At 41.6% G+C, this 13007-nt stretch overlaps 1 long non-coding RNA gene across 1 annotated transcript in view; it reads left to right on the forward strand.

The window, feature by feature from the left end:
- Positions 1–13007, forward strand: part of LOC145436102 (uncharacterized) — a 423401-nt gene that overhangs the window by 165542 nt on the left and 244852 nt on the right. The gene's annotated exons all lie outside the window — the stretch shown is intronic.

Raw genomic sequence — 13007 nt, forward strand, 5'->3', positions numbered from 1 at the left:
AATTGGATCATAAATATCTACCTAACTAAACACAGACTTGAATTTGAAGCATCGCGTGTACAGAATTCTATGGTATGGCATAGTAAGGAAAAAGACGTCGGTAGAGACTACAGAAATGTTGAAGTAAGGCGAGGAATGAAAATTTCCAAGCAATGCATCCTTTTCTTCCATAGTTCCACACGATGGCAGTTTTGCCAGAACCACGAGAAACATCCTGTAATCTCAAATAGATTGCATACATAACAAAATCTTTCACCGACAGGTCGCTATTTCATCTTGGATTACGACTCCGATTCACCAAACATGGCAGAGATATGACAAAGTTGTGTCATTTTGCGTTAGTCGCCAAGATGCAGCCTGAAACTTCAAAAGTTGCAACCGCTATTTAATTCCTACTAGTATGCGATCCCCCGACCCAACCCAGTCTTGAAGCTATAATTGCTTGATTACACTTAACGCTTCTATGTGCTATACTTCCACTTGAAGTAATTTGATTTGTCTTGGAAATCGTTACTTATGCTTGAATTGTATTAAAATTTCGGCAATACTTCTATCTCTACCTGAGTATCGACGCTGACTAGTTTGATCAATTCTGATTTATATACGCACGCGTTGGCTTGACTCTTTCATGCGTAATCTATTTCGATCAAACTGCGACTAATGCGTGAGAGTGTTCCTAGATAACATCTCAAATTATACGCACGTGCGACATCTTCCGGCTGGAAATGCTGAATTGCAGCACCACTAGTCCACTACACTGGACAAACCGACCATAGATATCGAAGTTCCTTTCTCTTCTATTTAGTAATATTTTCATAATTCCAAAACACCACCATATTGCGATAAAATGAATAGACAGGAAGGACTCGAATGGACTTGGAATAGTCTCTCAATCAAACAGGCACATTTACCTATACAGATGTTAATAAAAGGACACGTCAATATGAGGCAATTGAGTAACAGAAGATAACAGCGGTTCCATACTAATAACGAGAATGCTATTACCGGGATGGACATTGCCGAGAATGTACATCATCGAGAATGGACATTACCGAGAATGACATTACCGAGAATGGAAATTACCTTGAGTGACATTACCGAGAAAGACACGGCCGAAAACAGACATTACCGAGAAAGACAAGACCGTGAACGGACATTACCGAGAAGGACATTACCAATAACGAGATCTATAACTATACCTAAGATTTGACAGCGAATATACCCGCATAGGGGTTTGGTAATATCAACATCATTGATCAAAATTCTTTGAATGTCGACTTACTGACACTGCTGACACTGCTTGTGACACGGTGGCAGTAAAAATAAAGTTCAACACACAACTGAGACAGAGCTCGCGTCATTGAAAATAGTAGGCCTACTGACTTTAATGAATTTAGCTGGCCTGGTGCTCACGATATCATCGCTGGTCTGAACAATCGAATCTGTAACAGGCCTTGTCCGCAAGATGTCTTCGCTAGCCTGAACAAATAATTACCGAAATCGAGACAACACCCGCGTATCATGTAACAACACAATTGCTCGTATTAACGACTACGTGCGCACTGCGCATATATATAACCCAGTTTTAATAACATATAGCTCCAGTGTCGTACGTAACTGGTTTTGTACCCTTATTTACAGAATGCGGGTTGCGACGAAGTAGACATAAATTCAGCGAAGTAAGAGTTCTCATCGACCTCGGCTCGATATCATACCAGTCAGAACCCGGTTTCATGGATCATAATCATATATCCACGGCGGCATATCGTGATACATTTTGAGATTATTCTGTTCGTTTGGAAGAGTAATGTATGCATGACATTTTATTCTTTTTATTAGTTCTGATCGTCCTCTAATATTCGATCAATAGCGCAACAGTCATGTGGGGAACAAAACCTGGCAGCATCGATCGTGCGTCGCGTTTTGCGAGTGATCGAAATTTCATCGTTTTGAGCGCCACTAAATGAGTTTATTATTTTCTCGGTAATGTCCATTCTCGGTAATGTCTTTCTCGGCAATGGTCATTGTCGGTAATAGTATTCTCGGTAATAGACATTCTCGGTAGTGTCTTTCTCGGTAAGGTACATCATCGGTATTGTCCATTCTCGGTAATAGCATTCTCGGTTGTGTCCATCTCGGTAATAGCATTCTCGTTATTGACTGGACACGGATAATAGCAATGAGCATTGAAAATAAAGTAGAAAGAGCTCGTGAGTCGTGGTCCGGTAAGCACCGTCTAGTAGCCTACTTGAGGTTGTAGTGAATTAGTTATCATTATTTAATGACTATACCGAAGTCCTCGGAAATACTCATATCAATACATATGTATTCTAGAAAACTAATACGTGAAATGCAACTTTATATAATCGTACATCGCCATAGAAACAATATTAAGTAAGTATATCATGAACAAAACATGAATTGCGAACATTGCTGCGAATAATAAATTGTAATTGGACCAAATGGCTTTTAATCGAAACACGAGTTCCGAAATTTGTCTCCTGCCTTTTTTTTTTATATTAACTTACTGCAAATTATTGATCAGTATGAGTAGCTTACTGAAAGATCTCTTAGACTACATGAGTCATCGCCACGCGATATTTCGCCTGTGGAATGACTGTGACGTATACTTTCAGAGGTGAAAAATATTTGGAGAAATTTAACATACCTTATTGGCGAAAGAAATGACTTCCAAAACAACTCGCTTTGTGCTTTCCCGAATTGTTCATTTTCTACGTATGAGCATTTCCGCGAGCGGCACCTCAACCCTTTCGCAAATAACTGCAGTGAATGCCTTCCACACCTTTCAATGTCTAAAAAAGCCGACATCTACTTCTGCATCAACACCCATTCACTTTTGAAGATGATCTTATATACCTTCCGAAGAACAGCAGTCATTATGTGCAATTTCCAATCAATCTCAAGTATGCTCAAGCGTCCATGTTCTAGCATACTGAAAAGGACGTCTAATTATAATTTACATGCAGATCAATTTGCGTTGAAGTGGATTCGATGGAATGAGGAGAACTAACGGTGTCGTAAACCGAATACGTCACGCGGTAATTGTTAACATCGGCGTTATATTGAGAGTGATTAATCCAACGCAGTGTAGTGGTGTGTAGGATAATGAAGTCCTTTGTAAGTCATGTGAGATATATCTGCAATAAAAACGCCGTGTATCTGTGTACTGTAGTATTTGTGACCAATATCCATTATTATTGTGATGAATGGAAGCGTTATGACGTCATTCCAAGCATGCTGAACGGAGTGAAACGAAACCGTGATATACTGTGAATGAGTTGTTAACCTTAATGCAATGTGGATCAATCACGATTGTAATCGTCAAACCTGGAATTAAATGATAAATAAGGCGGAATTGCACACCATAGTATGCATGGCTGGTGGTTATGTTGGAAGTCTGCTGAAAGCTGATCTAAGTAAGGGTACAGATTCAATACTAGGGATGGTGTGAACGTGATGTTCACGTCCGCGTTCTGTGTGTGAACCTCCGAAATTTAGCAGTTCAAGTTCACAAACGAACCTTTGGTTTTGCACTGTGAACCTTTTTAATATATTACAATTTTCACCTCATTATAACATCTTTGGTTGAAATTTACTGCCTCTCAACTGCGGGCCACTCTATGCATGGCTTTGGCACCATAAAAAATCGAAACTAAACGAGCATGCACCAGGACAATCTCAAAAATTGTACTAGCTTTGTTAATAACATTTGTTCGAAATATCCAGCTTTCCGTTTGTGCTTATTTAGTGACTATCTGATGTGAGCTTGACCCGCAATGACACACCATCAAGAGCGAAATACCCTACATCAGGGCTGGCCAACCTTTTTGGCCAAAGGGCCACATTCGATTGACGAACTATTACGCGGGCCACTAGCCGCGCGAAGCGCGAAAATTTTTCGAAGTTCATTGGTCAATAATATTGTCTCTTGACTATGTTGCGGGCCTGCTGTATATCGCTGATCGCAGTTTGCAAGGACTGGACTATTCGTTGCCTGGACATATCGATATCGAAAGCTTCGACCAACATGCATCAATCATTTTGTGCCTATGTAGGTTTCATCGTCGTCGGTCTTTCTCCTAGCGCAAACGCAAGGTCGCATATGTCGAACGACACTTTGTCTCGTAATCGCGAATATAATTAGACTCAATCTGATACATTAGGCGTTCTTTCATTTTCACGAAGGGGTAACAATATTTAAAGCAAGAAATCGAGAGACAACATGTTGTGCGAAACGGGAAGACAATTTTTACTAGATAAATCTATCTCAAATTATTCTGCTTTATTGTAGTGTACGAAGATCTACCAAAATGTGACTGGCTCATCGATCTGACAATGCGTCGGAACTGATATTTTGGTCATCAAATCTCTAGTGTGTTGCGGCAAGACTAATCAAATTTTTGATTGGCCTTGCAAGTTCACAATCTGTGCAATCCATTTTGTATTATATTACGAACTTCGGAAATTACCTCGCGGGCCACTCAAAACCTTCTCGCGGGCCACGGGTTGGCCGGCCCTGCCCTACATGTAGTCATCGATTGATGCTTATCCAACCAATCAATGGAATTGATATCGTTGTCTGATGTAAAAAATCTAGCAGCTGTACGGGGTCGATCCTGATTTCATATGTTTATTGTATCATAAAGACAAAATACGTGGGATCGGGGTTATACTGCTGTATAACTTGTTAATAGGGTAATGTCGTTAGCAATCTGCTCAATATCAACCTCGCAATACTCAGACGCCGAATATGGGCTACATTGTCCTTGTCCAGTCTGGCCTACACTGTTAAGGCGTAAGCTTATATTCCCTTGCCAGTCATTATCGAAAAAGTTGGCGAAGGGACGAAAGATATTGATTTTATGGGATTATTATATCATTTGATTGCCCCAGTTGATACATTTGGCGACGTGCAAAACGCCAATATGTACTTCAGCATTGTGGCATTATACGGCTCGAGTCGTCGCTATAGGTATCATGTACTGGTACATTAATATAGGCTATCACTTCAATGAAATGTAGGGTTGAAATTAGCAATATGACGTCACGTGACGTCATGAGGTTCACGTTCGCGTTCACACAGAACCTTTTAAAAAGGTTCGCGTTCTCACGAACCTGAACCTTTCAGAGGTTCACGCCATCCCTAGTCAATACTATATGGGAACTTTGTTGAGTGCGCGATACACAGAGATATACACGTTTCACGCTGTAGTCTAGGTATTTACTGACATTATGACTCCATTGCCTTTACAATTACGAGCACACTGTCGCACCACAACACTCTACCGAATAGCGAATAAAATCCCGATGCTTGAAACACGAGCTGTTACGGCTTGTGCAGAAGGTCAGCAACGAAGTATTTATACTTCTTTTGAGTATTGAAGAAGGGTTTGCCTATTTGCACGACTTACCCAAGGGCTTACGTTTTTACAATGCTTCAACTTCAAACTTAATTCGTGTAGGCTAAACTACTTGCGTTATACAGTTTAAATAATGTGAAGTAGATAGTGGATTTATGTCACTTTCACGAATGGAATCGTCATAACAACTATTCGAAGTAGCCCCTGTGTCACGGCAGCTGAATAGATTTTAGACAATTGTACCTATCTGCAGTGTCACTATAGTCACTATAGTCGCAAATTGCACCCTGCAACTTCAAAAGTCTCCGTTCGATCAACTGCTTCCCGAACTTCTCGAACGAATCCACTTTTTGAAACTGCTTACTTGAGTACGTTCAAGTTTTTCACTTTCTACCGTCAGCGTTAGCTTCGACTTGACTTAATAATCACAACCTGTCCTTGTAATTGAGTAGACATTTACGTTATCACCTCTACTACTTATTATTGAGTACCAGCGTTGACTATTTCAACTGACTCTGAGTCTTGTTTAAATATGGTTCAAAAAGATTGTTAACTTGCCTGCCCTTTCTCCGACAATAATGATAGAACGAGAGCCGGTTGAACGTATGCTAAACGCCAGTTTTAATGTGACGTTATCGTAATGAGGGAAGGAGAAAAAGTCGTATTCGATACGGATTGAAATTTACGTAAGTATGGTTTAGGATTAAAATTGAGCATGTCGTGAAGCACCCTATTTAAAGCACGCTTCGAAATATTTTGTCGTTTCCTATAAATTGAATCACGAATGAAGGATTTGCCTATACTACTATCTAGAGACAGACTTAGGGTAATCGTTGTTTGTTATAGAAATAGGTTAATCATAGTGATTAACAATACCAAGAGAGCGCTGCGGTGTACCAGGAATTTTTATTATTATTGGAAAGTGGACTGGTACTTATCGTCATTTAAGGCCGCGTGCGCCACGGTCTTGGGTAATTCAAATCATGCCGTATAACTACATGAACATATTACCACTTATTACCAACTCAGCAACGGCGGACGGTTGGTGCGTGGAAGCGAAGTATTCCCATATTTTGACCATAGCGATAAAAACTGTCATATCACTACCGACCGACCGAGGTCGACTCCATTATTATATTCTTTATTCACAGTAAGAAACTGGTCAATACACACATAATCCGGGGAGCAACCTGCACCCAAAGGAAAATGGCGAGATTGGAGTAAATTTTTTAAAATTTCAGTAATGCAGTCAAATTGTTATTCCTATGCAATATATGGAATCTAAGTCAGATTACAGAATTGCAGTAGATGAAGAATTGGCAAGGGTTACAGAGCAGAGGTAGAGATGATTGAAAATGAAGAATCGAAATTACAGAAATGATGCTGTGATTCACTAGTATAATTTTAGTCCAGTGGATCATGTCGAATCGAACGTTACCCGGAATCTGTCGGATATGTCTCATGAGTTTTTTGCTTACGACCCCTGTAGCGCCAATGACTATCGGTACAATGTTTATTTTGCATCGCCACATTTTCTCACATTCCATTTTGAGATCTGCGTATTTGGACTGCTTTTCTGATTCTTTTTGTTGTATATTGTGATCAGCTGGGACAGCCAGTTCAATGAACAAGCATTCTCTTTTCTTTTTTAGTTTGATGATCATATCCGGGCGGTTGCTTCTGATTTCGCGGTCAGTTATAACTGGTACATCCCACAGAATTTTTACCTGGTCGTTTTCTGTCACTGGTGCTGGGCTGTAATCGTACCAATTTTTTGTCGAAGTGGTGATGTTAAAATGTTTGCATAATTCAAGATGAATGTAGTGACCAATCCTATTGTGTCTCCATGTGTATTCGGTAGCTGCAAGTGCACCACAGCCGGACATGAGATGTGCCACAGTTTCATTTTGGTTGTGGCACATTCTGCATTTGCCGTCCGTGTTTTGCTTCAGAATTCTTTTGCGATAGTATTTTGTAGGAAGCGATTGGTCTTGTGCTGCGAAAATGAATCCTTCGCTTGCCGGTTTCAGACCAGAGCTGGATAGCCAGGTCCATGAAAGCTCGTCTACATGGGGCTGTGAAGTTAACTTCTTGCGCTGTCCATGAAGAGGCATTGACTCCCATATCGTTTCTCTCATTTTGAGTGTTGCATTTTTGTATCGAACTCGTGCGGCTTTTGCTATTGTTGTGGGTTTGGCAACAGTGTTTTCAGCAGTGTACAGGTTAGCTGTTTCTATGTTGACTTCTCTGATGTACTTGTCGTGACGATAGCTCGGAGATTCTGTTTTGCGCTGTTTGTCTTCCTGTGCAATGAGTTTGCAGTAAATGTTATCGCTGTTGTTGATGTACTGTGACAAGCCAATGACTTCTATTTTGAAAGTTTGTTCAATTTCTTGTAGTCCTCGACCACCTTTCTTTCTGGGGATGTGCAGTCTTTGTGTATCAGATTTTGGGTGATGCATGTGGTGCATTGTCATCAGTTTTCTCGTCTTTGTGTCCAATTTTTTAATTTCATCTTTGCGCCAGTTCACCACCACAAAGCTATATCTCAAGACAGGCACTGCAAGACTGTTTATGGCATTGATTTTGTTTTTGGAATTGAGTTCAGTTTTGAGAATTGATTTGAGCCTGCTAATGTATTCTTTTTTTTAGACTTGATTTCATTGCAGCATGTTTAATGTTGTCGCTTTCACAGATCCCTTGATATTTATAGTGATCTTCAGCATTCAATTCTGTTATGGTTTCGTCCATTTTGAAGTTCATGTCGCCAGTGCTGGTGGCTCTTCCACGTCGTATGGTAAGTTTTGAGCATTTATCCAAGCCAAATTTCATTTTTATATCTTCCGAAAACTCATGAACAATTTTCATTTGGTTATTCAGGTCCGTATCGGATTTCGCATACAGTTTCAGATCATCCATGAACAAAAGGTGATGAATCTTTTGACCTTCAGAATTTGCTGCTTTTTTCATCATGTATCCTGTTTCATTTTTTCTCAGCAACTCACTGAGTGGAGCTAAGCTGAGTGGTGCTTTTCGCCATTTATGGCCTTGTACGCCACGGTCGTCAGGAAATTCAAATCAAGCAGTAACTATAAATGAACTGATTACAACTTATCATGAACTCAGCGACGGCGGTGGACAATTGCGATGACGAGAAGTAGGTTGCGTAAAATCAAGAAAAATCAACAGCGATACCGGTATCAGGGATATGTTTAAATATTTCGAATACGGATACAATCACGTTATTTGATGGTCGGTTCAGAGGTCTAGAAACCGTAGTTAATGCGGATAGGCAATCTGAGAAGATGACGTAAGTGTGGTTTTGCGTGCCGTGGTCGAGTATCCAAAATAATGCATTCTGAATCGCCTTCAATTCCATTCTAAAGGCTGATGATATCGGTGAGCAGGTACGAGAGATTGCGATATCATGTGCCGCAATGTATACACCGTAACCAGCGCCATTGGAATTTTTGGAGCCGTCTGTGTAGATTGCACACTGCCCCCATATCGTTCAAATATAAAATCTCGGCACATGGATGTGATGTTTAACAGTATTTCGCATTTCGAAGTGTATTTATTTAGATCCAGGTCTGCGACGGGGCTCGGTATTGTCCACGGTGGTGTGGCTAACCACTGTTGTGTCTCAACAGTCACGCTGTCGAGACTATGCGATCGTGAAATGGTGTTAAAAGTTTTAAAATTCGGTTTTGTGATGCAGTATATTTCATGCCATGAGTCTTCTACTACGTTAGGACAAGGATGTAAAGACGGTTGTTGTCCAGGGGATTGGCATCGGTTGTTCATGCTCAGATACTTATGTCGTATGTGTAAGAGCATTTGCCACACGCTGCTTGCAAGACGCAGACGGGTGTACTACGCATAGCTCCACAGCAGATCCGTAGCGCAGTGTTCTGTATCGTCTGCAGCCTCTGTAGGTGGCATTTAGGAGCGAAACAATACGCGGGCAGTGCATAGTCAATAAGTGAGCAGATAAACGTTCTGTACACGATCAGTAGAGTTTCTTTACCGCCACCCCATGTGGTACCACTGAGGAGGCGGAGCATATTCAATCGCCCGCTGCATTTAGCACTTATTTCCTCAATACGACATTTAGGCTATACGATAGTTTTTTGTCAAATGTAACCCGAGAATTTTGAACTTTTCGGATACAATGACTGGTGTGCTATCAATGCGTAACGCAAGTTCCGGGAGCGAGCGCTTCTTAGTGAAATACCAGGGTTGTAATGACTCGAGTCATGACTTGACTCGAGTCCGACTCGAGTCACGATTTTCTGATGACTCGACTTGACTCGAGTCATTTTTTCAAAATACGGAAATGACTCGACTCGACTCGAGTCAATCTGTGTATTGACTCGACTTGGACTCGAGTCATTGCGCATGACTCGAACCAAGTCATTGACTCGAGACTCAAACGGCCAAGACCGACATTTCATTGTAATTTCGAAGCCAACACACTATTGAGATTTCGTCTGTTGGAACTGGTACTTGAAAATTGGACCAGAAACTGCTAAAAGTGAGGAAAATTAGTATATTATAAATGCGAAACATTCGATATCACCAAACAGAGTTATGAAAGGGGGTTTCAAAAGACTTTAACTGGAAATTGAGTAGTCGACGCAATGATTTGGACTCGGACTCGAGTCATAATTCCATGACTCGGACTCGACCCTCTGCTCGCTGACTTGGACTCGGACTTTACTCGGTTGTGAATTGAAATGACTCGACTTGACTCGAGTCAAAACTATAAAAGTGACATTGACTTGTGACTCGGAGCCTTGTGACTTGGTTACAACCCTGTGAAATACATTGCTACGCTTTTGGACGTCGATAGTAGGAAGCCCCATTGTAAACAATAGCGCTTGATTGCATCCAAGGACATTTTTACCTTTGAAATTAGCGATATTACGTTGAGACCACTTTTCCATATGGCACAATCATCCGCGAAAAGAGAATTCTCACAACCTATGACCGAGGGTAAGTCGTTGATCATAACTGTGAATAGTAGAGGGGAAATAGTACTACCCTGTGGAATACCATTCTCGAGAACTTGCTTTTCAGATAAGGCTATTTCCCACTCTAACTTGGAATTATCTATTCGAAAGAAAGCCAGCGATCCAGGATAGCATTTGACCTTTTATACCTAATTGATCAAGTTTATATAGAAGCCCGTTGCGCCACACCATATCGTATGCGCTTTAATGTCCAAAAAACTGCAACGACAGTTCGCTGGTTGTGGATAGCCTTGTATGCTTCATCGTGAAGTCGTAGTATATGATCGAGAGTACTGCGTCCATTACAAAAACCCGATTGAGACTTTTTCAGTAGGTTATTCGATTCTAGGTACCAGCGAGAGGTCGACTCCAGAATTCGTACCTTACCTTCTACGTGTTGGAGGTTCATCTAGGCTCCTCCACGCCATCCGATCCGCGTAATCGGTGTACTTTATCGGCCAACCGTTGTCGACAGCCCATTGTCTGCTCATTGGGAATCATAAATGGTTAAAAGATACAAATAGATTGACATGGTGCTATGCTCAACGTACCGCAAACCAGGGCTTCGGAGCAGCCGTAAATTTGCATTGCTCCAGCTCTGACTCCGGAGCTTTCTTCCATCATACATCAGCTCCGGCTCCAGCTCCGGAGCAGCATTATTACCACTGCTCCGGCTCCAGCTCCGGCTCCGGCTCCGGCTCTGAAAACTATCGAAGGTGTCTGTCTGTATCAGGGGTGAGCAACCCGCGGCCTGCGGGCCATATGTGGCCCGCGAGAAGGCTTTGAGTAGCCCGCGAGCAAATTTCACATTATATTATCGAAATTCTGTTATATTATCGAAATTAAATTGCTCAGATTGTGAACTCGCTAGGCCAACCAAAACTATCATCAGTCTGGCCGCGGCACTTGGGATGTTGATGGCTGGACTTAAATATCAGTTTCGACGCATTGGCAGATCCAGGGTCCAGCTACATTTTAGTAAATCGTCGTATATTACAATAAACTAAAAAAGCACTTTACTCCGTGCCACAGCATTAAAATTCTGATGCGGCGTTTTAACACTGGCACTGTACTCATTACCATTAGGCCATACAGCTCAATTCAATCTTTAAATGTGCGATTATTATTTAACTGTAACTGTAGTAAGGGCAAAATGATATAACGACGTGATCAATAGAAATTCGATTTGTACCAAATGGCCAATGGTTTGACGTTCGATATTGGTACACTCGTTACCAGTCCGTCCGGTGTCGATCAAGTTTATCGGAATAATATTTTCCCGTTGAAATGAATCGAATAATCGAAATAAACACTGTGTCGTGCACATTACGCCATGCCCATAACGAATTAAACTATGCAGCATGCACATTGCACATTTACAAGTTTACGAAACAGATGATTACAAATTGGAAATCGCATATCAAATCAGTAGTTTGTCTCCAACATAGAATACTATGGGGTTTTGGCCTACTCGTCTGCCATCCCCTATTTAAGCTCGTAAATCCTTACTGCAGATGAAAATGATGCGCGGTAAAGAATTGCAATTAGCATGCGTAATTGCATACTCGCAATAACACTGTCCACTTTCGCGGCCCGACTAAAGAACTATCACGAAAAACCGAGTATTTGCTTATCCGATTCATAGCAATGATGAGACGGAATTTCTCGGCTCGTGCTCGTCATATCGGCATGTGCAACGAAATCACGTTTTTATCATCTCTCCCATTTCGCGTAATGTATAGTGATCATTATTTTCGAACCGTATACAATTGCCCAATAAGGTTGTGCTGATGATGAAATTGCGGGTATGCCGAATACCCACAATATTCACATGCAGGCACATGTCGCATACCGAGGTTCGGCACTCATGTATGAAAATTGAACATTGAACATACGACTGCTCTGCTGTTAAACCCCCAGGAACATGGTTAGTCGGAAAATGTAGCGCCAAAGAGGAAAAGATTCTTAATTTCGCGAAGGCCTGCTGTTGAATTCGGTGAACTCAGCAGATATGGTTGTTGCATATACCATCTTATGAAATACGTCGGAGCCGGAGCTACCCCTCAAATAACTGGCTCCAGCTCCGGCTCCGGCTGAATTTTATATAGAGCTCCGGCTCCGGCTCCAGCTCCGGTAAAAATGCACGGCTCCGGGGCTCCGGTTCCGGGCTCCGGTTCCGGCTCCAAAGCCCTGCCGCAAACCCGCAATATCCTGAAGCAAGACTGCGTGGGCATTGGTTCTTATATCACCAAGCGCATAATGGAAAATTGAATTGTGATGTAGACAACATTATCAGAATGAAGAAACATGGTGCGTCGCCAGCAGTGTACACACAACTTGTGTGTTGCCAGCCAGCAACAACAACTGCTACATAGTGTTATGCTCAACGTACCTCAATATCCTAACTGAAGCAAGACGGTAGGTATACAACATTGTCAGAATGAAGCAACACGGGGGGTCACGAGCATTCTACGTACAACCGCAGTGTTGCCAGCCAACAACTACTGCTGTTGAACGCTCTTTCTCCATTCTTGGCAAGCTACTTAGTAAGGACAGGCATTTTCTAATCAAGAATGTACGAAAGTATCTTTCGTTGTACTACTACAAATTTTAA

The sequence above is a fragment of the Botryllus schlosseri genome, chromosome 3 (assembly GCF_051294905.1).
Source record: "Botryllus schlosseri isolate E-star chromosome 3, Bs_hap1, whole genome shotgun sequence".
NCBI classification, from domain to species: Eukaryota; Metazoa; Chordata; class Ascidiacea; order Stolidobranchia; family Styelidae; genus Botryllus; species Botryllus schlosseri.